We start from the raw sequence: 27,904 nt of genomic DNA, 5'->3' as shown, positions 1-27,904 counted from the left end.
CTGGAATGCCTTCAAAACTTTCCAAGACTGCATCCTCAGTCAGATAATTCTTGTTCGCACGGACAACCAGGCTGCAATTATTACCTGAACAAACAAGGAGGAACAGGTTTTTACCATCTCTGTCAACAAGCAAGCCAGATATGGACTTGGGCAGCTTCTCGACCTCTCGATAAGAGCGATTTATCTAGCCGGCAAGCAGAATGCTGTGGCAGATAAATTGAGCAGAGTCCTTTAGCCTTGCAAATGGTGCTTCAGCATGCCTTTGGCTTGTCGAATATTCCAACAGTGGGGGATCCCAGCGATAGACCTCTTTGCTTCTCCTCAGAACAACAAGCTTCCCCACTTTTGTTCCAGAATCTATGCTCCCAGTTATGTAGCCCCAGATGCCTTCCTGCTCCATTGGGGGAACAGAGCTTCTATATGCCTTTCCCCTACTGCCTCTCATTGGAAAAAACTCTCTACACTCAATCTGTCGAGACCCAAAGACCATGATTATAATTGCTCTCTACTGACCATGTCAGATTTGGTTCCCTTTTTTTATAGAGTTGTCACAGAAAGAACCATTGAGGTTAGATCCTTTTCCAACTCTAATAATACAGAACAAGGGGTTCCTCCTGCATCCAGGCCCTCACTCTTGAACCCTAATGGTTCGCTTTTTTGATGACATAGACTTAGATTCCTTAAATCTTCCAGGCATTGTTTCTAGGATACTCCTAGCCTCTAGGAAACCACCTACGCAGAAATGTTACCATTTCAAGTGGGAGAAGAGTTTCCCTATGATGTACAGCCAGAGCACTAGACCTTGCTAGGTGTTCTCTTCCTACTACTACTACTACTACTTAACATTTCTAGAGCGCTACTAGGGTTACGCAGCGCTGTACAATTTAACAAAGAGAGACAGTCCCTGCTCAAAGAGCTTACAATCTAATAGACAAGTGAACGGTCGGTCCGATTGGGGCAGTCTGGATTCACTGAACGGTAAGGGTTAGGTGCCTACATATTTCTAATGCTAGCCTCAAAATTAATTTAGAGTTCACCTTTTCACTCTAGGGTTGATAATAAGCCAGTTTCTGTTCATCTCTTGATAGGTTCATGTAAGGTTTATTTCATATCAAATCTATCAAACCACTCTGGTAGCGTGGAATCTCAATATCCTTCTCACAACTCTCACGAAATCTCCCCATTTGAACCACTCCATTCCTGTTCTCTAAAGTTCCCTCACACACTAAGTATTCTTAGTAGCAGTCATTTCTGCCAGGACAGTATGCAAATGTCAAGCCCTGGTGGCAGACCCACCTTGTACCAGGTCCTACCACGACAGGGGGGGTTCTCTGCCACCCCAGATTGCTCCCAAAAGTGTTATCTTCCACCTCAATCAGTCCATTGTACTTCTGTCTTCTTCCCTGAGGCACACTCTCATCTTGGAGAAGCAGCACTGCATACCTTAGACTGCAGCAGGTGTGCTCTAGCATGTTATCTGGAGCGTACAAATTAAGCTCCATAGGAAGTCCTTCCAGCTTTCTGTATCCTTCGACCCTAACAGATTAGGGATTCCTATCACCAAAGTACTATCTCAGCTTGGTTAGCAGACCGTATCTCTTACACATATACTTTGGCTGGGCTGTTTCTTTGTGGCTGCATCACCACTCGCAGTGTAAGAGCCATGGCGGCTTTAGTAGCCCATTTCCGCTTTGCCTCCATTGAAGAAATTTGCAAGGCGGCAATGTGGTCGTCCACACCTTCACTGCCCACTACTGTCTGGAGCAGAATTTTAGGCAGGAGAGCCAGTTTGGACAAGCAGTCCATCAAAATATTTTTACTACTTGAATGCTAACCTCACCCTCAGGGGTTTTTTTTTTTTTTTTTCTTCCTGCCAGGCTCACTTTCTCTTTACTTGCCAAAATTATAATTACATTTGTGAGTCCCACATGTGAGAATATCATGCCTCCTTGTCCTCGGAGAAAGCAAAGTTACGTGTAGTAGGTGTTATCTGAGGACAGCAGGCATATTTTGTCATATCCCTCCCAACTCCCCTTGTAGTTTTTTCGTCTTAGCTTTAGTATTATATTGCTGGTCCTGTGCTCAAGCGTTGGATGGAAAGGCACCTGTGTGTTTGTGGGTGGGACACTGCCTTCAAGCTTTAAAGTGACAGTGCACTATGGCAATGTCAAGATTGTGTTCTGTGGATTAGTATTGCCATACTGGGACAGACCGAAGGTCCATCAAACCCACTATACTGGGACAGACCGAAGGTCCATCAAACCCAGCATCCTGTTTCTCCAATCCAGGTCACAAGTACCTAGAAAGATCCCAAAACAGTACAATACGTTTTGTGCTGCTTATTCTAGAATAAGCAGTGGATTTTCCTTAAGTCCATTTTAATAATGGTCTATGGACTTTTCCTTTAGGAAGCCATCCAAATCTTTTTTTAAACCTCACTAAGCTAACTGCTTTTACTACATTCTGTGGCAATGAATTCCAGAGTTTAATTGCACATTGAGTGAAGAAATATTTTCTCTGATTCGTTTTAAATTTACTACTTTTGTAGCTTCATTGCGTGCCCCCTAGTCTTGGTATTTTTGGAAAGAGTAAATACAGTGGTGGAAATAAGTATTTGATCCCTTGCTGATTTTGTAAGTTTGCCCACTGACAAAGACATGAGCAGCCCATAATTGAAGGGTAGGTTATTGGTAACAGTGAGAGATAGCACATCACAAATTAAATCCGGAAAATCACATTGTGGAAAGTATATGAATTTATTTGCATTCTGCAGAGGGAAATAAGTATTTGATCCCCCACCAACCAGTAAGAGATCTGGCCCCTACAGACCAGGTAGATGCTCCAAATCAACTCGTTACCTGCATGAAAGACAGCTGTCGGCAATGGTCACCTGTATGAAAGACACCTGTCCACAGACTCAGTGAATCAGTCAGACTCTAACCTCTACAAAATGGCCAAGAGCAAGGAGCTGTCTAAGGATGTCAGGGACAAGATCATACACCTGCACAAGGCTGGAATGGGCTACAAAACCATCAGTAAGACGCTGGGCGAGAAGGAGACAACTGTTGGTGCCATAGTAAGAAAATGGAAGAAGTACAAAATGACTGTCAGTCGACAAAGATCTGGGGCTCCACGCAAAATCTCATCTCGTGGGGTATCCTTGATCATGAGGAAGGTTAGAAATCAGCCTACAACTACAAGGGGGGAACTTGTCAATGATCTCAAGGCAGCTGGGACCACTGTCACCACGAAAACCATTGGTAACACATTACGACATAACGGATTGCAATCCTGCAGTGCCCGCAAGGTCCCCCTGCTCCGGAAGGCACATGTGACGGCCCGTCTGAAGTTTGCCAGTGAACACCTGGATGATGCCGAGAGTGATTGGGAGAAGGTGCTGTGGTCAGATGAGACAAAAATTGAGCTCTTTGGCATGAACTCAACTCGCCGTGTTTGGAGGAAGAGAAATGCTGCCTATGACCCAAAGAACACCGTCCCCACTGTCAAGCATGGAGGTGGAAATGTTATGTTTTGGGGGTGTTTCTCTGCTAAGGGCACAGGACTACTTCACCGCATCAATGGGAGAATGGATGGGGCCATGTACCGTACAATTCTGAGTGACAACCTCCTTCCCTCCGCCAGGGCCTTAAAAATGGGTCGTGGCTGGGTCTTCCAGCACGACAATGACCCAAAACATACAGCCAAGGCAACAAAGGAGTGGCTCAGGAAGAAGCACATTAGGGTCATGGAGTGGCCTAGCCAGTCACCAGACCTTAATCCCATTGAAAACTTATGGAGGGAGCTGAAGCTGCGAGTTGCCAAGCGACAGCCCAGAACTCTTAATGATTTAGAGATGATCTGCAAAGAGGAGTGGACCAAAATTCCTCCTGACATGTGTGCAAACCTCATCATCAACTACAGAAGACGTCTGACCGCTGTGCTTGCCAACAAGGGTTTTGCCACCAAGTATTAGGCCTTGTTTGCCAGAGGGATTAAATACTTATTTCCCTCTGCAGAATGCAAATAAATTCATATACTTTCCACAATGTGATTTTCCAGATTTAATTTGTGATGTGCTATCTCTCACTGTTACTAATAACCTACCCTTCAATTATGGGCTGCTCATGTCTTTGTCAGTGGGCAAACTTACAAAATCAGCAAGGGATCAAATACTTATTTCCACCACTGTAAGTGATCCACGTCTTCCCGTTCCACTCCACTCATTTATAGACCTCTGTCATATCTCCCCCTCAGCCATCTTTTCTCCAAGCTGAAGAGCCGTAGCTGCTTTAGTCTTTCCTCATAGGGAAGTCGTCCCATCCCCTTTATCATTTTCATTGCCCTTCTCTGTATCTTTTCTAATTCCACTATATCTTTTTTGAGATGCGGTGACCAGAATTGAACACAATATTCAAGGTGCGGTTTCACCATGTAGCGATACAAAGGCATTATATTGTCCTCATTTTTGTTTTCCATTCCTTTACTAATACCACACTGAGCAGAGGGTTTTGACGTATCGTCAACGATGACGCCTGGATTCGTTTCCCGGTTGGTGGTTCCTAATGTGGAACTTTGCATTACGTAGCTATAATTCAGGTTCCTTTTTCCCCACATGCATCGCTTTGCAGTTGCTCACATTAAACATCATCTACCATTTAGATGCCCAGCCTCCCATTCTCATAAGGTCCTCTTGTAATTTCACAATTCTCTTACGATTAAAGAACTTCGAATAACTTTGTGTCGTCAGCAAATTTAATTACCTCACTTGTTACTCCCATCTCTAGATAATTTATAAATATGTTAAAAAGCAGTGGTCCCAGCACAGACCCCGGGGGAACCCCACTATCTACCCTTCTCCATTGAGAATACTGACCATTTAACCCTACTCTTTGTTTTCTGTGTTTTAACCAGTTTTTAATCCACAATAGAACACTACCTCTTATCCCATGACACTCCAATTTCCTCTGGAGTCTTTCATGAGGTACTTTGTCAAGTGCCTTTTAAAATCCAGATACACAGTATCGACCTGCTCACTTTTTTCCAAATGTTTGTTCACCCCTTCAAAGAAATACAATAGATTGGTGAGGCAAGATTTCCCTTCACTAAATCCATATTGACTTTGTCTCATTAATTCATGCTTTTGAATATTCACTGTAATTTTGTTCTTTATAATAATCTCTACCATTTTGCTCTGCACCGACGTCAGTCTCACTGGTCTATAATTTCCCGGATTTCCTCTGGAACTTAAAAAAACAAACAAACAAAAAACGTTACATTGGCCACCCTCCAATCTTCTGGAACCATGCTTGATTTTAAAGATAAATTACATATTACTAACAATAGTTCCGTAAGTTCATTTTTCAATTCTGTCAGTATGCTGGGATGTAAGCTGTCTGGGCCAGGACATTTGCTACTCTTTAATTTGTCAAATTGGCCCATTACATCCTCCAGGTTTATAGAGATTTCATTCAGTTTCTCTTACTCCCAAATCTTCCTTGGTGAAGACTGAAGCAAAGAATTAATTTAATCTCTCCTCTATGGCTTTGCCTTCCCTGAGTGCCCCTTTTACCCCCTCGGTCATCTAGCGGTCCAACCAATTATTTTGTCGGCTTCTTGCTTTTAATATACCTAGAAAAGTTTTTACTATGTGTTTTTGTCTGCAGGGTAATCTTTTTTTTCGAAGTCCCTCTTTGCCTTCCTTATCAACGCTTTGCGTTTGATTTGGCATTCCTTATGCTGTTGCTTTTTATTTTCAGTCGGTTCCTTCTTCCATTTTCTGAAGGATTTTCTTTTAGCCCAAATAGCTTCCGTCACCTCACTTTTTAATCATGCCAGCTGTCGTTAGGTCTTCCTTCCTCCTTTATTAATACACGGAATATGTTTGGCTTGGGCTTCCAGGATGGCATTTTTGAACGGTATCCACGCCTGATGTAAATGTTTGACTTTCACAGCTGCTCCTCTGATGTTTTTTTTTTTTTCCCACCGTTCTTCTCATTTTATCATAGTCTCCTTTTGAAAGTTAAATGCTAACGTATTGGATTTCCTGTGTGTACTTCAAAGCCGATATCAAATCTGATCATATGATCACTGTTAATCAAGCGGCTCCAACACCATTACCTCCCGCACCAGATCATGCACTCCACTAAAGACTAGGTCTACAATGTTTCCTCCTCTTGGCTCCTGTACCAGCTGCTCCATAAAGCAGTCATTGATTTTTGCCAAGAAATGTTACCTCCCTATCATGTGCTGATGTTACATTTACCAGTCAATATCCGGGTAATTGAAATCGACCATTATTATTGTGTTGCCCAGTTTGTTAGCCTCCTTAAATTCTGATAACATTTCTACATCCGTCTGTTCATCCTGGCCAGGTGGATGGTAGTGCACTCATATCACTATCTTTTTCCCCTTTATACATGGAATTTCAGTCCATAGGGATTCTAAGATGTGTTTTGTTTCCTGCAGAATTTTAAATCTATTTGGTTCAAGTCCCTCCTTAATATACAAAACTACCCCTCCACCAATTCGATCCACCCTATCACTATGATATAATTTATACCCTGATATGACAGTGTCCCACTTGTGATCCTCCTTTCACTAGGTCTCAGAAATGCCTATTACATCTAAGTTTTCATTTAGTGCAATTTATTCTCTCTTCTTATTTCTTAGGCTTCTGGCGTTCACATATAGATTTTTCAAACTGTGTTTGTTGATCCTATTTACATCTTGCTCATTAATTTACTGTATTATTTACAAGATTTTGTCCGATTTTTATTTAAGGACACTTAGAGGCATATTTTCAAAGCACTTAGCCTCCCAAAGTTCCATAGAAACCTATGGAACTTAGCCTCCCAAAGTGCTTTGAAAATATGCCTCCTGATCTACTATGGTCTCTTTTGCAACCTCGCTATTGGGATACCCTATCTTCCTGTTCTGGAGGTAACTTTGAAAGATACCTTGTTCCGAACCATGTGTTTTTGAACGACTGTCCGCCTTCCCCCATGTTCTAGTTTAAAAGCTGCTCTATCTACTTTTTAAATGCCAGTACCAGCAGCTTGGTCCCTCTCTGGTTAAGGTGGAGCCTTCACTTTGAATCTGTCTAGAAATAAAGCTCCATTCATATGGAAACTAATCCTATATAATAATTCTCACCTCCAACAGGATGTGCTTGGGACCGTGCCTGCCGGAAGTGGTCTGCTAGGCAGGCAGGCAGGCAGGCACTGACCTCAGTGACATCAGTGACAGACAATTTGGCAAAGCAAAACAATCTGAGTGCTGGCCATTAGGACACAGGGTACATAGGAGAGTTTTAAAAGACTGAAGGAACCAAAAGTGTTCATGGGGGGGGGGGGGGGGGGGGTCAAGTTCTGAATGAATGAAAGAAATGAAAATTTACGAGAGGAACACAATCTGAATGCCGGGCATTTGTACACAGGGTAGATAGGACACTTTTTTTTTTTTTAAATGAAGGACGTGAAAGTATTACATCTTGGGGGAGGGGTGAGGAGGAAAGCGGTGGGGTATCCGGATACTGGGCGTTAGAGCCACGGGGGTACATAGACTTTTGAAAGCCTTAAGGAACCCAAAGTGTGGGAAGGAGGAGGAAAAGGAGGGGAGGGAACGGGGTGAGGGGCATTAGGAACAGGGGAGGGGGCCCTGTCACACACACTCATTCTCACACACACACACTGTCACACAGACAGTCTCACTCTGTCACACACCCGCACATTCACTCTGGCTCTCTCTCTCAAACATACACACTCCCAGGAAAACCTTGCTAGCGCCCGTTTCATTCGTTCCAGAAACGGGCCTTTTTTACTAGTTTTATATAATTACCATTAAAAACAACTCTTTTTTGCGCGATGCATCCATCCACAGAATGAGCCCCAAGGCTCTGCTACAAAAAGCCCCCTTTTTATTAAGCTAAAACTTGTCCAGGAATTTACATGAGGTTTCAGTCATATGCTCTCAGTTCAGCTAAACAAACCACTGGCCAGGTGGCTTATCTCCCAAACCTCAAGCATACCCCGCCTCCCTCATGCACAAGCTGGCTTCAGAGGCATTCCAACCTGTTCTTAAGATGTGCCTTATCTCATACATTGTTCTTGAGATGTGCCTTACATTCCAGCCTGTTCTTTGAGATATACCAGGAAAGTCACTTTTGGTCAAAGACAGGGGATTTTTAAAATATATTATCGATTAAAGCAAGACTGAAAAGCAATTTGTAATATTTTCCATCACACCCCCTTAGGACATGTTAACAAGCACTGTGTGTCTGGCATTGCATCAGAAATGAAAGTGAGCAGACTGGATGAGTCTTGAGTTCTCACTTGCTGTTTTCGTTATCTGACATGTCCACATTTTTTGGACATTGCAGGATGTCCCTAGACCTTAATGTCAGAAAGCCATGATAGTTAAAATTCAAATACAAACAGGCAGAGCGTCAGCTGGCAGTAACAGTATGCATCTTTTATAGCCACAAATATTATGATGATAAACTGTAGCCTTTCATATTAGATGTATTGTCCATAGAGTCCTTTAATCTAGGTAAAACCTTTCCTCTTAAATTTTCCTGGTGAAACTGTGGCCATGGGTAGTCTTGGCATACACTAGTTCAGTGTTTCTCAACCTTTTTTTTTTTTTTTTTTTTTTAATTTTGTGGCACATTTGAGTTTGTTCAGTCCTTGTGGTACCAAACCATATCTCATTCTGACATCAGAACAGTAGGTCCTGTGGAATTACAGGGACCTATGGATTCAGACACGCTGGTAGAGGCACAGAGATACTGTAGGAAATGCAATTCTAAAAGTGGGAAGTAAGGAGGATGGGGGTTAAGGTTTTGCTTAGTCTGGGATATTTGTTCCTTGTAGTGCTAATAGTGAACAATTAGTTCAGTTTGATAGGGATGGTGGGGGGGGGGGGGGGGGGGGGGGGAAGTCCGGTGGACTCTGGCTGTGGAAAATTGTAGTGATCTAGTTTTCAAACTATACTGAGGCAGCCTGGACAGAGAAATCATATTAATTGGCTAATTCTGTTTAACTTTGGTTCAGGCCTGCAAGTGGTAGAATGCCATCTGGTTTTAATTACTCAAATGTCTAGCTTTTGCTAGACTAGAGGTTAGAAAGGTCAGTGAGAAATAAAACTTTCTTTGTCCCTTTTTGAGTGATGGATTGTTAAGGCTAGTTCATAGGCATAATAATAAACCACATCTGGATGCCATTCTAAGCAAGGCATACTGGACAGTCTCGAGGTGATCAGCAAGCAGGCAGTTTTAAAAGATTAGGCTAAATGCTGTTTAGAGAGAAGGAGATAGTTTAGATTTAAATAATTTCTTGATAATTTAGATTCTGTCTTATAAGGAATTCTGATTTCTGCTTATTTTAAAATATGTTTTATTCTGTTTAATTAATAAGTTCTATTTCTCCCTGTAAAATATCTTTTCAATTCAGTGTCTGACTTTCAAGTGAGATTTTCTGCAGTTTAAGAGGTCATCTGATTTGAATTATCCACAGTCCTAGCTAGTTCTGTGTATGAAGCTAAAAGGTGAAAGAGGTCAGGAAAAGTCAACTCTTTTCCTTGATTGATTATAGCTAAGTGTAGGACTGGCCCCTTAATGAACTCAGCTAGTATTCTGAGAATTTAATAATAATAAAATGCAGGAGATAGGTGCCACATTGTCTAGTTTGAGAGGCCCCAGGTCGTAGGTCAGTTTAGGAAATATCTGAAACCTATGTAACTGATATTTTGAGTAAATGTGTAGAGATAATTAGTTCAAGACAAGGTAATCAATCTATTCCTTACCATCTGGGGAGAAAGGGGGGCTAGAGGGGTTTAGGACCATATATAAATGAGAACAGAAGCAGCTTACGTTAGAGACGAGAGAGACAGACAGGAGACGCAGGACCCAGAGAGCCAAGACACAGAGACACAAGACACAGAGAGCTGAAGAGAAGGAGAGGGCTAGCGCTGATGTCCTACTTTGTTTGCTGGAAAATAAAGAAGACTTCTCTCTCATTCTGGTGTGTGGTGTTTGACTCCTGAAGTACCACAGATTCTGCTAACAATAGTGGTAATTCCTGCATCAATACTATAAGTACAGTTTTAAAGTTTTGTTAATACATAATCATTTTGGGCCTAATACAAAAGCCTTAGGGATGCACACACAAAAAAAAATCAAATTGAGAAACACAATCCAACAATATCCAGTGTGTAAATTCTATGTGATCTCCAAAGGAGGTATAATGTTTAATGCTGCACTTTTATTAGATTCTCAGGTTTTTTTTTGTTTTTTTTGTTACATTTGTACCCCGCGCTTTCCCAATCATGGCAGGCTCAATGCGGCTTACATGGGGCAATGGAGGGTTAAGTGACTTGCCCAGAGTCACAAGGAGCTGCCTGAGGTGGGAATCGAACTCAGTTCCTCAGTTCCCCAGGACCAAAGTCCACCACCCTAACCACTAGGCCACTCCATAGTAAGGTTAATTCAATTACTAAGAGAGCTTTTTATCTAATGAGGATACAGACGGATTCGTGTCATATTTCAGGAAGCAGGATTTTCAACATTTAGTTCAAGCACTACTATCATCTTAAATAGATTACTACTATTTATTTATTTGCTGCATTTGTACCCCACATTTTCCCACCTATTTGCAGGCTCAATGTGGCTTACACTATACTATGTTGCAAAAGGTATAATACTACTATAATGTTATTTATCTGGATTGTCCAAAAGCAGTAATGAAAAGGCTGCAAACCATTCAAAACACTGCTGTGTGTTTGAAATTTTCTTTGCCTAAGAAGGATAGAATTACTCCATAATACGTCTTTAATGGTTACTGGTTGAAGTTAGAATTTTCTTCATATATGTATTCTTTGGTTCAAACCTCTCCACCTTTAAAAGCTCTGAAGTTTCAAATACAGCTGACTTTTGATTTCCCTAGTTTTAAAGGAAAAAGAAATAGGTCACAAAACATTGGAAATTACTTCTTGGCAGTCTGTCAGATTAAGGACTATTATTCTTTTAGGAAAGGTTTAAAATCCTTTTTATATCGTTTAGCTTTCATATTACTGTCTGGGCAGCATTCTTATTGTATTCTTATGGAAGGTTTGTTGCCATTTTTATATTGGTATGTGCGGTATAGAAATACTGAATTATGTTCCTCATGAGCCCATACCTAGCTTTAGTCTTGGTCTGGGATTCTGTTCCCAAAGAAAGGGATTCTCTTGGTTATTGCACAATGGTCACACTTTGTAGTCTCAAGGTGAATGATTGCATATCAGGCTCCAAATGAAACTCAGTCGGGGGGGGGGGGGGGGGGGGGGGGGGGAGGTGGCATGTATTTAAGAAAGGGAAGATGATGGGGAAGCCATGGGTATAGTTCAAATGAAAGTTCATAGCACTGTTTCTATCCCAAGAGACCACTTTCAACTGAACTGGAAGTTGAACGGCACTGTAGGAAGTGCTGAGCTAAAATATATACGGTATATATATATATATATATATGCGTATCTGTCAACGTTTTCAACCAGTGTGCTGTGGCTGCTCCCCAGGTGTGCCGTAGGCAACTGAGCACTGCCCGAGGTTCCAGAGTACCGAGGGGCCCAGTGCCTCTCCCTTCATGAAACAGCATTTCTCCCACTCTCCTCCCTCATGCCCTGGTCTACCTTAAACTGTGTCTTCCAAAGAGCAGAGCTGCCAAGGGGTCCCGATTTTTGAGATGGAGATTTTAGTACACCCCCTAGCCACGCCCACTTCTGTGGCTCCGCCCATGCTTCCTCATGTCATCTTTTTCTTTTGATGTAGGCATAGAGGAAAAAAAAAAAGATTTTAAATGGTCCCAGGTTTCAACCCAATTCATGTTTTAATGTGGGAAATAAATGATATAAATAAAAACTCTGAATGTTGAACACCTGATTCTCATAACATGATGTCTTTTTTACAAGCCCTTTACCTTGAGAAAAAAAATCTCTGCACAAATATAACAGTGCTAGGGTCTCCCTATAACCAGCCCCTCCAAATGACACACTGATTACACTTTCTAACACTATACATCATAAAAGTTATTCCCTTATTGTACTTCCTCTGTGCACATCTGTATACTGCACAAGCCAGCATGTTGGAAAATATAAGTGAGATTAAAAAATGCTACCAACAATAAAGAATGACAACTTGGATACAGCAGCTCATAGGTTACCGTTTGCTTGCTTTGTTTTGAAGGAGAAACAGAGACTAGCCTATTGGCTTCAATTTTTCATCCCGTCTCCCTCCGTGATGCAGCCTCTGCAGCAGCCGCAACAACAAAAAAAAGCAAACGTGGGGCCGCAGCAGCCTTCAGGCATGCTCTGCTGGCTCTGTGCCCCCACTGATGTCAACTTCGAGTTCCGGGAGCAGAGGACCAGCAGAACTGACAGCGCATGCCTGAAGGCTGCTGCGGCTCCGCACTTGCTTTTTTTTTTTTTTTTTTTGTCGCCGCTGCTGCTGCATTGGGAGAAGCAGCAGCGGTGGTGAAAAAAAAACAATTCCTCATCTCAGCAGGAGTCTTTCCCGCTTTGGCGGGAGTTCAGGAGATGGCCCACCAAATCGTGAGTCTCCCGTGCAATACGAGAGACTTGGCAGGTATGAAAGAAGTTCCCTGGCAGTGGCTGTAATTCAAAGCTGCCGATTACAGCCGGAGTCTCTCTTCTGCCTTGACCCGCCTCTTCTAATGCAACTTCCTGTTTACACAGGAGCAGACCAGGACAGAAGAGAGGCTTCAACCAGGCTGCAAACAGTAGCTGTGAATTATTGCTGCCGCCGGGGAAGATACGATTTTAGTTAGACAGGAGGGGGAAAGAAAGAAAGGCAAATGTTGGAAGGAGTGAGTGAGAGGAAAAATAAAAAAGAATTCTAAATTATGTAAATTCAAGTGGACCAGTGACGAGCTGGGGGTCACTTAAGCAACACTATAAGAAACAGTTTTGCTTAATACCCAAACTGAGGTCCCCCCAAAAAACAAAAATAGATATCTATTAATATTCTAACATTATATACAGGGATCGTAAACCAGGTAGATTTTCCCACATTGTATGGAGTATCCTTTTGAATTACCTGCTTGAAAGACTACAAGTCTGTTTAATAGATAAACTTACGTTAAATTAATTGCTAACGCAAACTATAAACATGTAACCTAATGTTTTAAGGAATTATACTAGATTTGTCATGGATATATTGGGTTTGCACATGTGTATGGTTTAAATATGTTTATGTATTAATGTATTAAACATATGTTCCTTAATCATACTACCACTTGTATTTGTTTCTTTACCGGAATGGCGAATGCCTATATGGTACTATGTAAGCCACATTGAGCCTGCAAATAGGTGGGAAAATGTGGGATACAAATGTAACAAATAAATAAATTTTGCTTATAGCTGGTGCTTTCTATGCCTATTTATATTTCCAGGCATGCTCTTGATTTAAATTTATAATGTAATACTTGGCTTTATTTTTACAGAGTGATTTAATACTTCTGTGGGACTTTGAAGCAGCAAACACTTGCTTGGATGGTGGATTAACAAGGAGCCATTTCCTCGTACAGCTGTGCGTCATAGCAAAATTGGAGTGTGTTACATTTTCACCCTAGTTCGGCAGCTTTGCTGCTCGCTTACACACAGATGAATGAAGACCCCATTCGGGAAGACAGCAGGTCAGCGATCCAGAGCTGATGCAGGTAAGGGCTAGTGCTCTTTTGGAAAGAGTGCAGGTGCAAACCAAAAAAAAAAAATGTGTGTAAGAGCATTGAAATTGAAGCCATTGACAGTTCAGGAATGAAAGGCCATATTGTTTCTTCAGCCTGCTGTGTGTCACTTTTGAAAGGTCTTCTTAAGTGACCAGAGTATGAAGACTATATTTCAAGTCAGAAGTAGTACCACGGTGTTTCCTTCTGTTGTCACTGTTTCCGGAGGCATGCTGTTCATACAATAGAAATGTACTGCTGGGCCATGTGTAGTAAGTTGTGAAGTTTGACTCTCATGTTACAGATACTGAACAAATCTATTTCAGTATGGATTTTTTTTTCAAAAATATTAGTATTTCTTAGTTGTGTCTTACCTGTTCCTTTTTATAGGCTGCTTTGGGAATATAGTTAAATGTATTTGTGTGAATTTTTATATAAAGAAATAAAGTGTCAGAGGGAAACTGAAACCAGGTTTCTTGGTTTTGATTGCAACTGAACCAGCAACCAAAATTTGCACAAATCATAATACCCCCCTGCTCCCCCTTGCATTCACTCTCGGCACCCAAACCGACCCATCCATCACCCCAAGACCCTCCCTGGGCCTACCGTTAAATCTGCTGGTGGTCTAGTGGCTCCTCAGGGCAAGACCGATCCCCAGTTGCTCTTAGCCCTGCTGATTCCTCAGTTTCAACTTTGTGTATTGTTGTGTATTTCAAAGATTTATGACTTATTTTATTTTCAAACAGTTTATTATTGCTTATTTGTGTCGTTGTTGTTCTTCCTTTATGGATTAATATTGTTCCTATCTGTTTAATAAAGACTTCTTTAAGTTTTAAAATGGCTGCGGGGACTTTCCGCGGCAGCCTCACAAGACTGCTGTGGGAGGTCCCAACAGCCGTTTAGAGATTTGAAACTGCATAATGTAAATAATTGTCACAAATTGAATGCCGTGAAAAACAGGTTCAGGCTTTTTAAGCAAACTAGGCCTGTAAAATCATAGGATCTCTCAGTCCTGATACTTCACTGAAGAAATGTGACAGTCTGATTAAGTTAATGAAGCCTGGCAGAGTTACAAAGTTGGCAAGGGTTGTGTACAGCTGGACATAGGCATGCTGAGAAACTATAAGAAATAATTGGTCAAAGATAAGGCCAGGTGCAGAAAAGTTAAATTTAAGGATGAGCGAAGCTTGGAGATAAGCAAACTTGCTAAGGTTGAAACTTGGTCCTGATTGGATGAGAGATAAGCAAACTCTCTGAAGCTGAAACTTGGTCATAATTGGATGTATGTGCCAATTATGACGAAAGTGCAGGTGAGAAAGTAAAATGTTCATAGGGATCTATGGGACCAAAAAAAGTATAAAAGGTCTGCTACCTAAGCAGTGCCTCGGAGAAGCCAGTAACCTGTGAAGGCACATGCCATGTGTCTCGACGTGCTGCTCTCCCAACAGCTGAATGCCTATACTGCGATTCCATTCTCTGTTAAAGCTTGCTTTTGGTGAGTATGAAATAAACTTGTAAATCTATCCCAGTGTGTCCTTCTGATTATGGAGCTCAAGGTCAGAGTAATTAGTGGGAACACGCAAATTATTAACAATAAGCGGGAGCGACTGAAGATTTCTCTTGTTTATGCTGGTGAAAGCACACAGTGGTGCTAAGCTGGTTTTCTGTGCTTAAATATAAGCCTTTCAAGTTTAAAAAAAGAAATACAAAATAGTAAAAAAAAAAAAAAAAATTTGAAAAGCTTATATTTGAAGGCACAGAAGAGAGGCACTGATGTGCATTTTCATGGTCAGGTTTGCCTGGCACTTTTGCAAAAGAGCTGCACTTTATTGCGAAACTCTTCTGTGTATTCACAAAGCATGTTCCTTCCCCTTGCTTTTGCAGCAAACATATGATTTGAATATCATTTTCCTTTGAGCATTTGGAGAGCTATTTTTCTGCACTGTTCTGGCGGTATGGGATCTGCGCTGTTGGTTTTACATCGGGAGTTCTAAGAATTGGCCTGTTGACCTGATATGACTTGCTGAAGCTTTTTTTCTGCTTACAGCCAAACTCACCTACTAGCTATCAGTGAGGATAAAGCCACATGCCCGCCTCTGTTCCCCCTTTTTTCTCCTCAGTTTATCTTTTTTATAATATGGAATTCACAAGTGGATTTTTTTTCTAAATCCATGTTAATAATGACTTATGAACTTTTCTTTTAGGAAATTATCCAAACCTTTGTAAAACCCTGGTAAGCTAACTGCTTTTACCAGATTCTCTGGCAACAAATCCCAGAGTTTGTTTACACAATGAGTGAAGAAGTATTTTCCTCAATTTATTTTAAGTGTACTACTTAGTAACTTAATTACGTGCCCCCTAGTCCTAGTATTTTTAGGAAGAGTTAACAATTGATTCATGTCTACCTGTATTTTATAGACCTCTATCATATCTCCCCTCAGCCATCTCTTCTCCAAGCTAAAGAGCTCTAGCCTCTTCTCATAGGGAAGTTGTCCCTTCCCCTTTATCATTTATCACCTTTCTCATACCTTTTTTAATTCTGCTATGTCTTGAGATGCAGTGACCAAATTTGCACACAGTATTTGATTTAACTGCCAGATAATGGAGGCCCACTTGGAGTGTGCCAAACGCTGTTCCTACTACTGCAGTCACTGGAAAGTTTGGGCAGTTGCAATTTCTGCTGCAGTAGTGTGTTCTGACCATCTGGCCTCCCCATCATTGATTTCTCTGCTTTGCGATTCTGGGTTGGCATTTTCAGTTTCAGGCACTGCCATTCGGCCTGGCCACTGCTCCTTGCACCTTTTCCAAGGTGATAGTGGTGGTGGCTGCGGCCCTGTGGAAGGAGGGCATCAAAGTGCATCCTTATTTGGATGAGTGACTCATCAGGACTTCATCACTGCAGGAGAGTGTATGCGCCACAGCCAGAGTGGTGACACTTTTACAGTCCCTGGGCTGGATCATCAACTCAACTTTGCCAAGAGTCATCTGGTTCCAACTCAGACACTGGAATATCTTGGGGTGTGTTTCAACACCGAGAAGGGCAAGGTGTTTTTGCTATGGCAGAAGCAGGACAAGCTGCACTTGCAGATTCGTTAGTTGAAGCCGTCCTCCTCTTCCAGGGTCTGGGACTACGTGCAGGTACTGTGTTCTGTGGTGGGGACGCTGGAAGTGGTTCTGTGGGTATGGGCTCGCATGCGGCTTCCTTCAGCAATCCATTCTGAGTGGTTGGGCTCTGGTGTCCCAGGATTACGAGCGTCGCCTCCAGTCCTTGTGGGGGGTGCATTGTTGGTCCCAGTACGCACAGGGTCTTTGACCAAGTCCCAGTGGCTGATCAGTCGGTTGGAACTTTGAGCTGTTTGCCTGGCTGTGCTGGCATTTCGATCCCTGTTGGAGAGGACATTGGTTCGGGTGTTCTTTGATAACATGACCATGGTGGCCTACAGAAACAGGCAGGGGGCACTCACAGTTCCACTCTAGCTTGGGAGATGGATTTCCTTCTGAGTTGGGCGAAGATTCATCTCTCAGCTTTTGACAGCCCACATCACGGGATGTTGAATGTTCAGGTGGAATTTGAGTTGGCACAGTGTGCATCCGGGGGATTGGGAACTGTCAGCAGTGGACTTCCAGTTGGTCACACGGAAGTGGGGGATGCCAGTCATGGACCTCATGGCAACCCAACGCTATATACCAAGGCTTCTCAGTTTTTCAGCAGAAAAAAGGAATTTGGTTCCGAGGGCATCGATGCCCTGCTTCTCCCATGACACAAGTTCACATTGCTCTGCATTTTTCTCCTGTGGCCGATGATTGGCAGGGTGATTCTCACAGCATTTGGAGGTACCACAGTCTGGTGCTGTTGATTGGCCCCAGCAGCCATGGTGTATGGATCTTATGATGCTGTTGGTGGATCAGTGATTTTGGTATCCCACTACAGGCAAGAAGCCAGCAAAAGAATCGGACCACTAGATGACTGAGGGGTAAAAGGGGCGATCAAGAAAGACAAAGCCATAGTGGAGATATTAAATGGATTCTTTGCTTTGGTCTTCACCGAGGAAGATTTGGGAGTGATACTGGTGCCAGAAATGGTATTCGAAGCTGACGAGTCGGAGAAACTGAAAGAAATCTCTTTAAACCTAGAGGATGTAATGGGACAATTTGACAAATTGAAGAGTAGCAAATCTCGTGGACCGGATGGTGTTCATCCCAGAGTACTGATAGAATTGAAAAATGAACTGGCGGAACTATTGTTAGTAATATGTAAATTACCTTTAAAATCGAGCACAGTACTGGAAGATTAGAGGGTAGCCCATGTAATGCCGATATTTTAAGAAGGTTCCAGAGGGGATCTAGGAAATTATAGACTGGTGAGCCTGACGTCGGTACCAGGCAAAATGGTGGAGACTATTAAAAAGAACAAAATTACAGAGCATATTCAAAAGCATGGATTAATGAGACAAAGCCAACATGGATTTAGTGAAGGGAAATCTTGCCTCACCAATCTATTACATTTCTTTGAAGGGGTGAGCAAACATGTGGATAAAGGCAAGCCGATTGATATTTAGGCATATTTTCAAAGCACTTAGCCTTCCAAAGTTCCATAGGTTTCTATGGAGCTTTGGAAGGCTAAGTGCTTTGAAAATATGCCTCATTGTGTATCTGGATTTTCAGAAGGCGTTTGACAAAGTACCTCATGAAAGACTCCAGAGGAAATTGGAGAGTCATGGGATAGGAGGTAGTGTCCTATTGTGGATTAAAAACTGATTAAAGGGTAGAAAACAGAAAGTAGGGTTAAATGGCCATTATTCTCAATGGAGAAGGGTAGATAGTGGGGTTCCTACTACTACTACTACTACTATTTAGCATTTCTATAGCGCTACAAGGCATACGCAGCGCTGCACAAACATAGAAGAAAGACAGTCCCTGCTCAAAGAGCTTACAATCTAATAGACAAAAAAATAAAGTAACCAAATCAATTAATGTGAACGGGAAGGAAGAGAGGAGGGTAGGTGGAGGCAAGTGGTTACGAGTCAAAAGCAATGTTAAAGAGGTGGGCTTTCAGTCTAGATTTAAAGGTGGCCAAGGATGGGGCAAGACGTAGGGGCTCAGGAAGTTTATTCCAGGCGTAGGGTGCAGCGAGACAGAAGGCGCGAAGTCTGGAGTTGGCAGTAGTGGAGAAGGGAACAGATAAGAAGGATTTATCCATGGAGCGGAGTGCACGGGAAGGGGTGTAGGGAAGGACGAGTGTGGAGAGATACTGGGGAGCAGCAGAGTGAGTACATTTATAGGTTAGTAGAAGAAGTTTGAACAGGATGCGAAAACGGATAGGGAGCCAGTGAAGGGTCTTGAGGAGAGGGGTAGTATGAGTAAAGCGACCCTGGCGGAAGATGAGACGGGCAGCAGAGTTTTGAACCGACTGGAGAGGGGAGAGGTGACTAAGTGGAAGGCCAGCAAAAAGCAGATTGCAGTAGTCTAAACGAGAGGTGACAAAGGGTGTGGATGAGGGTTTTGGTAGAGTGCTCGGAAAGAAAGGGGTGGATTTTACGGATGTTGTAAAGAAAGAAACGACAGGTCTTGGCAATCTGCTGGATATGAGCAGAGAAGGAGAGAGAAGAGTCAAAGATGACCCCAAGATTTCGAGCTGAGGAGACAGGGAGAATGAGAGAGCCATCAACAGAAATAGAAAACGGGGGGGAGCGGGGAGGTGGGTTTGGGGGGGTTCCTCAGGGGTCTGTGCTGGGACCGCTGCTTTTTAACACAATTATAAATGATTTAGAGATGGGAGTAACTAGTGAGGTAATTAAATTTGCTGACAACACAAAGTTATTCAAAGTTGTTAAATTGCAAGAGGATTGTGAAAAATTACAAGAGGACCTTACGAGACTGGGCGTCTAAATGGCAGATGATGTTTAATGTGAGCAAGTGCAAAGTGATGCATGTGGGAAAGAGGAACCTGAATTATAGCTACGTCATGCAAGGTTCCACTTCAGGAGTCACAGACCAAGAAAGGGATCTAGGTGTCGTCGTTAATGATAACGTTGAAACCTGCTCAGTGTGCTGCTGCGGCTAAGAAAGCAAATAGAATGTTAGGTATTATTAGGAAAGGAATGGAAAACAAAAGTGAGGACGTTATAATGCCTTTGTATCGGTCCATGGTGCGACCGCACCTTGAATATTGTGTTCAATTTTGGTCACCGTATCTCAAAAAAGATATAGTAGAATTAGAAAAGGTACAGAGAAGGGCGACGAAAATTATAAAGGGGATGGGACAACTTTCCTATGAGGAAAGGCTGAAGTATCTATGGCTCTTCATCTTGGAGAAGAGACGGCTGAGGGGGAGATATGATAGAGGTCTATAAAATGAGTGGAGTTGAACGGGTAGATGTGAAGCGTCTGTTTACGCTTTCCAAAAATAGGACTAGGGGGCATGCGATGAAGCTACAATGTAGTAAATTTAAAACGAATCAGAGAAAATTTTTCTTCACTCAACGTGTAATTAAACTCTGGAATTCGTTGCCTGAGAATGTGGTAAAGGTGGTTAGCTTGGCGGAGTTTAAAAAAAGGTTTGGACGGCTTCCTATAGACAAGTCCATGGACCATTATTAAATGGACTTGTGGAAAATCCACTGTTTCTGGGATAAGCTGTATAGAATGTTTTGTACTCTTTGGGATCTTGCCAGGTATTTGTGACCTGGATTGGCCACTGTTGGAAACAGGATGCTGGGCTTGATGGACCTTTGGTCGTTCCCAGTATGGCAATACTTATGTACTTATGTAACTTTAAGAAACATATAATACAATGCTTTCTCAAATGTCTCGAGTACCTGGGAGCTTGATTTGACATAAGGATCAGAAAGCATTTTCTCCTTAGCAGTTGTTTAAGATCCAAGTACAAATTTGTGAGCTTTTATTGAAAGTGGTTTCTTGTTTGGGTTTATATGTCAGTGTTGGGGTTCATGGTGGCAACCATACACCCCAACACTGGCAACCATCCAGTTGGTTCCATGGGCTTAAGCACATATGCACCTGCTGCTGAAATGTCTGGTAGACTGATTGGTCAGTACAGACATAAAACTATGAGGTCCATTTGCCATGGACACCAGCTATATGGATTAGTCTATAGTGGTGGCTGTCCTTTTGCAACCTGACAAAGGTCATGAAGTTGGAGACCCCTAATTGGGTGTTCTTGGATAATTGTGGGATGTAAGAATGAATGAATAGATAAATATTGACAATGGATACCAGCCTAAGCGGCTAGGGTACCCTTTGCCAGGTGGTTTAGAGGAAGTAATATAAAGATTAAATCTTCTTGGCTGACTAATCAGTTGAAGATGAGTCATGCAGAGGGCACTGTTCCTTAGTGAAAGGCAGGGTGGTCAGCATAGTTTCCAACAATGCTTCAGTGTGGCTGTACATCCACAAGAAAGGAGGAACGAGAAATGTAGATGTAGAGCAAGACGCCGCACTGCCACTGCTCTGGGCAGAATCTTAGCTACTGGCCCTATTTGTGAGCCACATAGCAGATGTTCAGAATGTTAAAGGATCCAGACTTGGCCTCAGTTAGGGATTGACCCAGAAGACTAGTACACAGATCTGTTATATCTTGGGGAAGGTCAGAGCATCAACTGCCTCGGAAAAGATCTGCTAGTTCAGGACTCATCTGTTTTCTTATGACTTGGTCCTCAAGAGGGTGCATTTGACATCATCTGCATAGCTGTAGTGTGTCATTTAAGCCTTACTGCAGGTGTGGAAGAGATCGGCCTCTGTGGTGTTTGCTAGAATCTGTAAGGTGTTTGATGCGTGGTACTCAGGCCATATTTCCCCTTTGCGCTTTGTCGTCACAGATTCTGTCTTCGCAGGAGGGACACAAGTTTGGTGGTTGGTTCCTTAAAGGTTCAGATGGCAGCTCTGGTGTGCTGCAGACTCGGAGGCATTGAAAGTGCACTCTTGGCTTCTCACCCAGATGTGGCTTGGTTCCTAAGAGGTATATCTCAGGCTTCCAGTGCAATCAAGCTTTCTGGACTGGCACCTAAATTTTGTGCTGTGAGATTTTAGTTCTGCCAGTATTTGAGCCAATGAAAGAGAACCCTTAAGGATCTTACTGTGTACTCTGTTCTTGGTTGCTGTGTTCTCAGTGTGATAACTTTTAGAATTGTAAGTGCTTTCCTGTCAGAGCCCTTAAGATTTACGGGGTCTGGAGTTTCTATCCAAACAGTTCTTTCCTCATTGCAGAAAGTAGTATCTGTGTTTCATATGAATCAGCTTCTGGTTTTGCTGTCATTTAGGAAGGAGAATTGTGGGGATGAGTTTAACCTCCTCTGCTTGCTGAATAGTTGCCCAGCCCTTTTTGTGCTACTTGTGAGTAACTAATGAATTTTGGAAGTTTAGATGCTTTTTTCAGCCAGGAATGGCAGTATGGCTTTGAAAGGTGCCATTTCTTTCTGGCTTAAGGAGTTGATTTCATCTGCCTATATTATCATAAGTAGTTTTTCATCTAGTGTCCTAAGAATTTGCTCATATATGGGTGTGGCAGTTTCCTGAGTGAAATGACATATGGTATCTCCTACAAGGATTTGTAAGGCAGGGATGTGGTCCTCTGTACATGTTTTCACTAAGCACTATCGATTAGATCAGTGGTAACCAGATGTGGTCCTGGAGGCACCCCAGCCAGCCAGGTTTTCAGGATATCCACAAGATATTTGCGAGAGAGATTTGCATGTACTGCCTCCTTGGTAGCAAATCTTCCATGAATATTCATTGTGGATATCCTGAAAATCTGACTGACTGGGGTGCCTCCAGCACCAGGTTTGAGAACCACTGAACTACATACTCTTGTCAGGGAGGAGGCTGCATTTGGTACCTGAGTGTTTAAAGGAAGGGGGAAGCAGATGCTGCCTAAAGTGAGGAAGTTCCTAGGCCAGCGTTTCCCAAACTGTGCGCTGCGGCTCCCTGGAGTGCCGCGGCAAATCCTGAACTCTCTCCTGCCCGAACTGCTACTGTAGACAGCAGCGTCAGAAAAATAAACAAAAAAAGGAAACGCAGGACTGCAGCAGCCTTTGTGCATGTGCTGTCAGTTCTGTCGGTCCTCTGCCCCTGGAACTGGAAGTTGACGTCAGCGGGGCAGAGGACCAGAAGACTTGACAACCCATGCCTGAAGGCTGCTGTGGCCCCGTGCTTGCTTTTTTTTTTTTTTTTTTGTCGCAGCCACTGGGGACATGAAGCAGGTGGCCTTTGGGACTGGCAGAGGCAACTGCCAAGGAGGTTGGATGAAAACAGGAGACAGGATGAAGTCAAAAAGTTGAAACCAATAGGTTAGTCTCTGTTTCCCTTCCCATTCAAAACAAAGCAAGTAAACCTATGAGCTGACACATCCAAGTTGTCATTCTTTATTGTTGGTAGCATACTTTATTTAATCTCACTTGTATTTTTAACAGTGCTGGCTTGTGCGGCATACGGAAGTACACAGAAGTATAATAACGGAATAACTTTTCATAGGTAGAGTAATAATTTGTTATAAATCATAATAAGTGTGTCATTTGGAGGGGCTGGTTATAGGGACACCCTAGCAGTGTTATATTTGTGCAGAGAAAAAGATGGAGACCCATGTGGGGGGGGGGGTGTGTGAAAAAATTTGGGAACCACTGACCTAGGCAAACTCTAGTTCCCCTTAAGCAGGCCAAGGTAGAACATGCTTTAACAAAGCTAAGACTAGGAAGCCTAGGCTGGAAGGCGTGGCCCAGATCAAGGAGGATTAACCTTTTGAGTAACTGAAGGAAGACCTAAGACCCTGCCGACAATAGCTGAGGGAAACCTCCAAAACTCTGCTATTGATAGCTGAGGGACTCCTAAGAAGAGAAGTTTGAAGCATTACAGCCTGCAAGGTAGGACAGGCTCTTGTGATGGCAGAGCTAGAAAATCCTTGTCTTCTTTGTTGAACTCAAACTGCCAGCCTGAGAAGGAAAAATAAACAATAGCCAATTCCTATATATAGGAGGATCAAAGAAGAATTCCACACTCATAAAATATATATGTAAAACAGATTAAAGAAGGGAGACAAAATGAGAATTCAGTATAGGCTATTACCGCAGCCGATCCGAGTTTTCAGTGAGTCTGGCCATAACAATGGCTCACTACCACGCTCTATACATCATCAGTACTCCTTATTCTGTGACCCTTCAAAATTTTCTTATTTTTTGTACAGAAGTTCAATAAATGCAAAGCACCAGAGTATTAAGGAAAAACAGGCAAAATTTAGGCTTATGTTTCCTCGCTCCTACACCGTCTTCTCCTTAAACATCCACGAGGAACAAGCTTCCGTCAACAGTGTAATGACATCACATTAATTCTGCAGGCCCAAAAATATATGTGGGACGTACAACCAGAACTATAAGACAGAGACTTAATGAACATCGAAGTAGACTGAAAAATAAAGTTCTTCCTTGTCATCAAGCAGATGAAGCCATTACGTATGGGTTATGTCCATCAACCAGCAGGGGAGATAGAGAGCACTCAAACTTTCACAGTGCCCTCTTGGCCAGCTAGCTCCACTGCCTCTTCAGTATTCTCTATCTCCCTTAGCAGGGTGGCTGCAGCTTGTTCGAGCTCCAGAAAAATCTGCCGGGAGGTGGTTCCTGGCTTGCCAGTTGTTAACCGGGGTGTTGGAGGCTATAGCAGCTTCACTTTAAAGGCACATAGGTTAGCCCTTTCCCTGCCTTACCCATACCTCTGTGGATGTGGACATATTGCCTTGCTTTCCCTGTCCTTACCCACCAACAGTGGATGCAGGCATATAGGTGCGACCTTTCCCTGCCTTTCCCACTCATCTGAGCCTCCGGAGTCTTCAATACCTCTGCTTTCCTCACAGCTTAAAAAAAAAAAAAAAAAAAGTTGCGTCGCGTTTTTAAACGCAGAGACGCTGGAACAGAGGTTTTTGACCTGATTTTCAGCAGGATCGTAGTTGTACACTAGATCCTTTGAGGTAAGAGTGTTTTCCAACTCCTCCGGGGTGGGCCCGCGATCGGGGCGATTTTGGCGTGAAACCGCCATTTTGGATTTTACCGCCGTTTTTCGGCGATGGCTGCGGACAATGTAAAGCGCTGTTCCACTTGTGGCAAGCGCAAATCAGCAGCAGGGCTCTGTAAATTGTGCTGTATTGGCGTAGGAGCCAGCCCGAGCATGGCGAGCGATGTTTCTTCCCGCTCTGAGCTGGCAGCGGGCGCCATTTTGCTTACACCGCATGGCGCGGCCTCCGTGGACACGGAGAGACCTGAGCCGGGTGGGGCACCTCGAGATGAGGTTATTTCAGGAGTGGCTAGCACCGGACAGAATTTGGGTGCCCAGGGTGAGATTTTCTCCCCGGATTTTGTGCTTTTGCTGCATAAAGCATACATGATGAAAAGAGCCCTTCCTCAAGGGTCGCCTGAGGCTCCTCTGATTGCCCCCCCCCCCCCCCCCCCCCCGATGGATTCTGGCCTGGGACTGCCCAGTGAGGCTTTTTTTCCCGATGCTTGGCCTAAAGATAAGCGCAGAAGGGTTAATTCCCCTTCAGATTGTGGTGCACCTTCCTTCCCCCCCCCCCCCCCCCCCCCCCCCCCCCCCCGTGGTCGGGGTGTGAGGATTCGGAGAACTCTGACAGACGTTTTGGTCTGAGGAACCAGAGTCAGGTGCGGATTTACCACAGGATCTGGATGATCCCTCCACGGTGAGGATTTTCCACCGTGATGAGCTGCCAGCGCTTATTTCAGATACCCTGCAGGCCCTCTCGATTGAAGATCCTGACAGTGGCATGGCCTCCTCGGGTAATCCCAGGATGGCTAGTACCAAGAGAGCTGCTCGGGCCTTCCCTTTGCATGACTCCATCCTAGAGCTTGTTTCGGCTCAGTGGGCTGACCCCGAGGGACCTTTGAGAGTTTCCAGGGCTATGGGGCAGTTATACCCTCTGCATGAGGGACATATGGCTCGTTTTCAAATGCCTACAGTGGATGCCCTAGTCACTGCGGTGACAAAGAGAACTACCATCCCTGTTGAAGGAGGTGTTGCCCTGAAGGACGTTCAAGGCCATAGGCTGGAAACAGCGTTGAAACGGTCCTTTGAAATTGCAGGTCTCACTGTTCGGGCGTCTGCATGCAGCTGTTATGCTGTGAGAGCCTGCCTAGCTTGGCTTCAACAGGCAGTGGCTCAGCCCGGAGATGGAGCGGAGCACTTCTTGGATGTGGCTCCGCGGATGGAGGTGGCCTTGTCCTTTCTGGCTGATGCCCTTTATGACCTTGTCAGAGCTTCGGCTAAACAAATGGCAGTAGCAGTGGCAGCTCGCCGTCGTCTGTGGCTACGACACTGGGCAGCGGACATGGCCTCTAAGCAAAGGTTGGTGAAGTTGCCTTTTCAAGGACTTCTCCTATTTGGTGAGGAGTTAGAGAAATTGTGAAAGGCCTGGGTGATCCAAAACCCCAGGCTTGCCCGAAGATAGGCAGAGGCCTTCCTCTAAGGGCCAGGCGGTCCACTCCTCGTACAGACCTCGCTTCCGTGAAGCTAGAAGGTACCGCCCGGGGCGTTCTGCTGGGTTCACTTCACGTGCCCGTGGTCAGCAGAGGAACTCCTTTCGCTCGGACAAGCGTTCCGCAGCCGGTGGCTCAAGACCAGGAGTTTAGGGGCGACCCTCTCAATGATGGTGCGCCGGCCCTCTCCTCGATGCCTGTCATCGGAGGACGGCTTTCCCTCTTTGTCGAGGAGTGGGCCAAGATTTCCTCAGATCAGTGGGTTCTGGACCTGATCAGAGATGGATACAGAATAGAATTCAATGCCCCAGCAAGAGACGTGTTTGTGGAGTCCCGATACGGTTCTGCCGTCAAACGGGCGGCGGTGGAGGAGACTTTACAAGGTCTGATTCAGTTAGGGGCAGTGACCCCGGTGCCTCCCGCCGAGCAAGGCTGCGGCCGATACTCCATCTACTTTGTGGTGCAGCGAAAAGGTGGATCCTTTCGCCCTATTCTGGACTTAAAAGAAGTGAACAAGTCCTTGAGAGTGCGGCATTTCCACAAGGAATCCCTGCGCTCCGTCATTGCGGCGGTTCAGCCAGGAGAGTTTCTCACGTCTCTAGACCTGAAAGAAGCTTACTTGCACATACCGATTTGGCCCCCGCACCAGAAGTTTCTGAGGTTTGCGGTGTTGGGAAAACATTTTCAGTTCAGGGCCTTGCCTTTTGGCCTCGCTACAGCTCCCCGAACCTTTTCGAAGGTAATGGTGGTAGTAGCTGCTTTTCTCAGGCGAGAAGGTATCAGGGTTCACCCGTACTTAGACGACTGGCTCATCAGAGCAGACTCTGCAACAGAGAGCTTACAAGCTACAGCCAGAGTGGTCTCAGTACTGCAATCTCTAGGCTGGGTCGTCAATATGGCCAAAAGTCACCTGTCCCCTTCACAATCTCTAGAGCTTTTGGGGGCCAGGTTCGACACAGTCTCGGGCTATGTGTTCCTACCCGAGCTAAGGCGGTGCAAGCTTCAGAATCAGGTCCGTCTGCTCCTGAGGATGCCCCGCCCGCGAGCTTGGGACATTGTCCAGCTGCTGGGATCGATGACAGCCACGATGAAAGTGGTACCCTGGGCGAGAGCGCACCTGAGACCTCTACAGTATTCCCTACTCCGGAGATGGTCTCCTATTTCTCAGGATTACCAATGCAGACTTACTTGGCTCCCTGCGGCCCGTCTCAGCATGGAGTGGTGGCTCTCGGACAGCATGCTGTGGCGAGGAATGCCGCTGACGCTCCCCGTTTGGTGCCTAGTGGTAACAGATGCCAGCCTGAAGGGCTGGGGCGCACACTGCAAGGGGAAGCATGCCCAGGGTCTATGGACACCCGAGGAGTCGGAGTGGTCCATCAACCGCCTAGAGTTGAAAGCGGTGTTTCAGGCGCTTCTGGCCTTTCAAGTGACCCTGGAAGGATTGGCTGTCAGAGTGATGTCGGACAGCACGACAACGGTGGCCTATATAAATCGACAAGGCGGAACAAGGTGCAGAGCACTAGCCGCGCAGGCCGAACTGATTTGCCACTGGGCCGAGCTGCATCTTCAGTGTCTGTCGGCAGCTCATATTGCAGGTCAGAGCAATGTGCAGGCCGATTATCTGAGCAGGCATCAGATCGATCCAGCAGAATGGAATCTGGCAGACGAAGTATTCCTGCAGATCTGTGCCAAATGGGGCAA

The 27,904-nt window shown here is 44.3% G+C and overlaps 1 long non-coding RNA gene across 1 annotated transcript; it reads right to left on the bottom strand.

Moving 5' to 3' along the window:
- Positions 1-13,494: 13,494 nt before the first annotated feature.
- Positions 13,495-25,110, bottom strand: LOC115459544. Its single transcript, XR_003940297.1, has 4 exons — positions 25,098-25,110; positions 23,653-23,659; positions 13,912-13,919; positions 13,495-13,724 (listed from the first exon to the last, which is right to left on the bottom strand). It is a non-coding gene; the product is annotated as an uncharacterized LOC115459544 (long non-coding RNA).
- Positions 25,111-27,904: the final 2,794 nt, after the last annotated feature.

Source organism: Microcaecilia unicolor, unplaced genomic scaffold (genome assembly GCF_901765095.1).
Source record: "Microcaecilia unicolor unplaced genomic scaffold, aMicUni1.1, whole genome shotgun sequence".
Lineage (NCBI taxonomy): Eukaryota > Metazoa > Chordata > Amphibia > Gymnophiona > Siphonopidae > Microcaecilia > Microcaecilia unicolor.
This window is presented reverse-complemented; position numbering and strand designations above follow the sequence as displayed.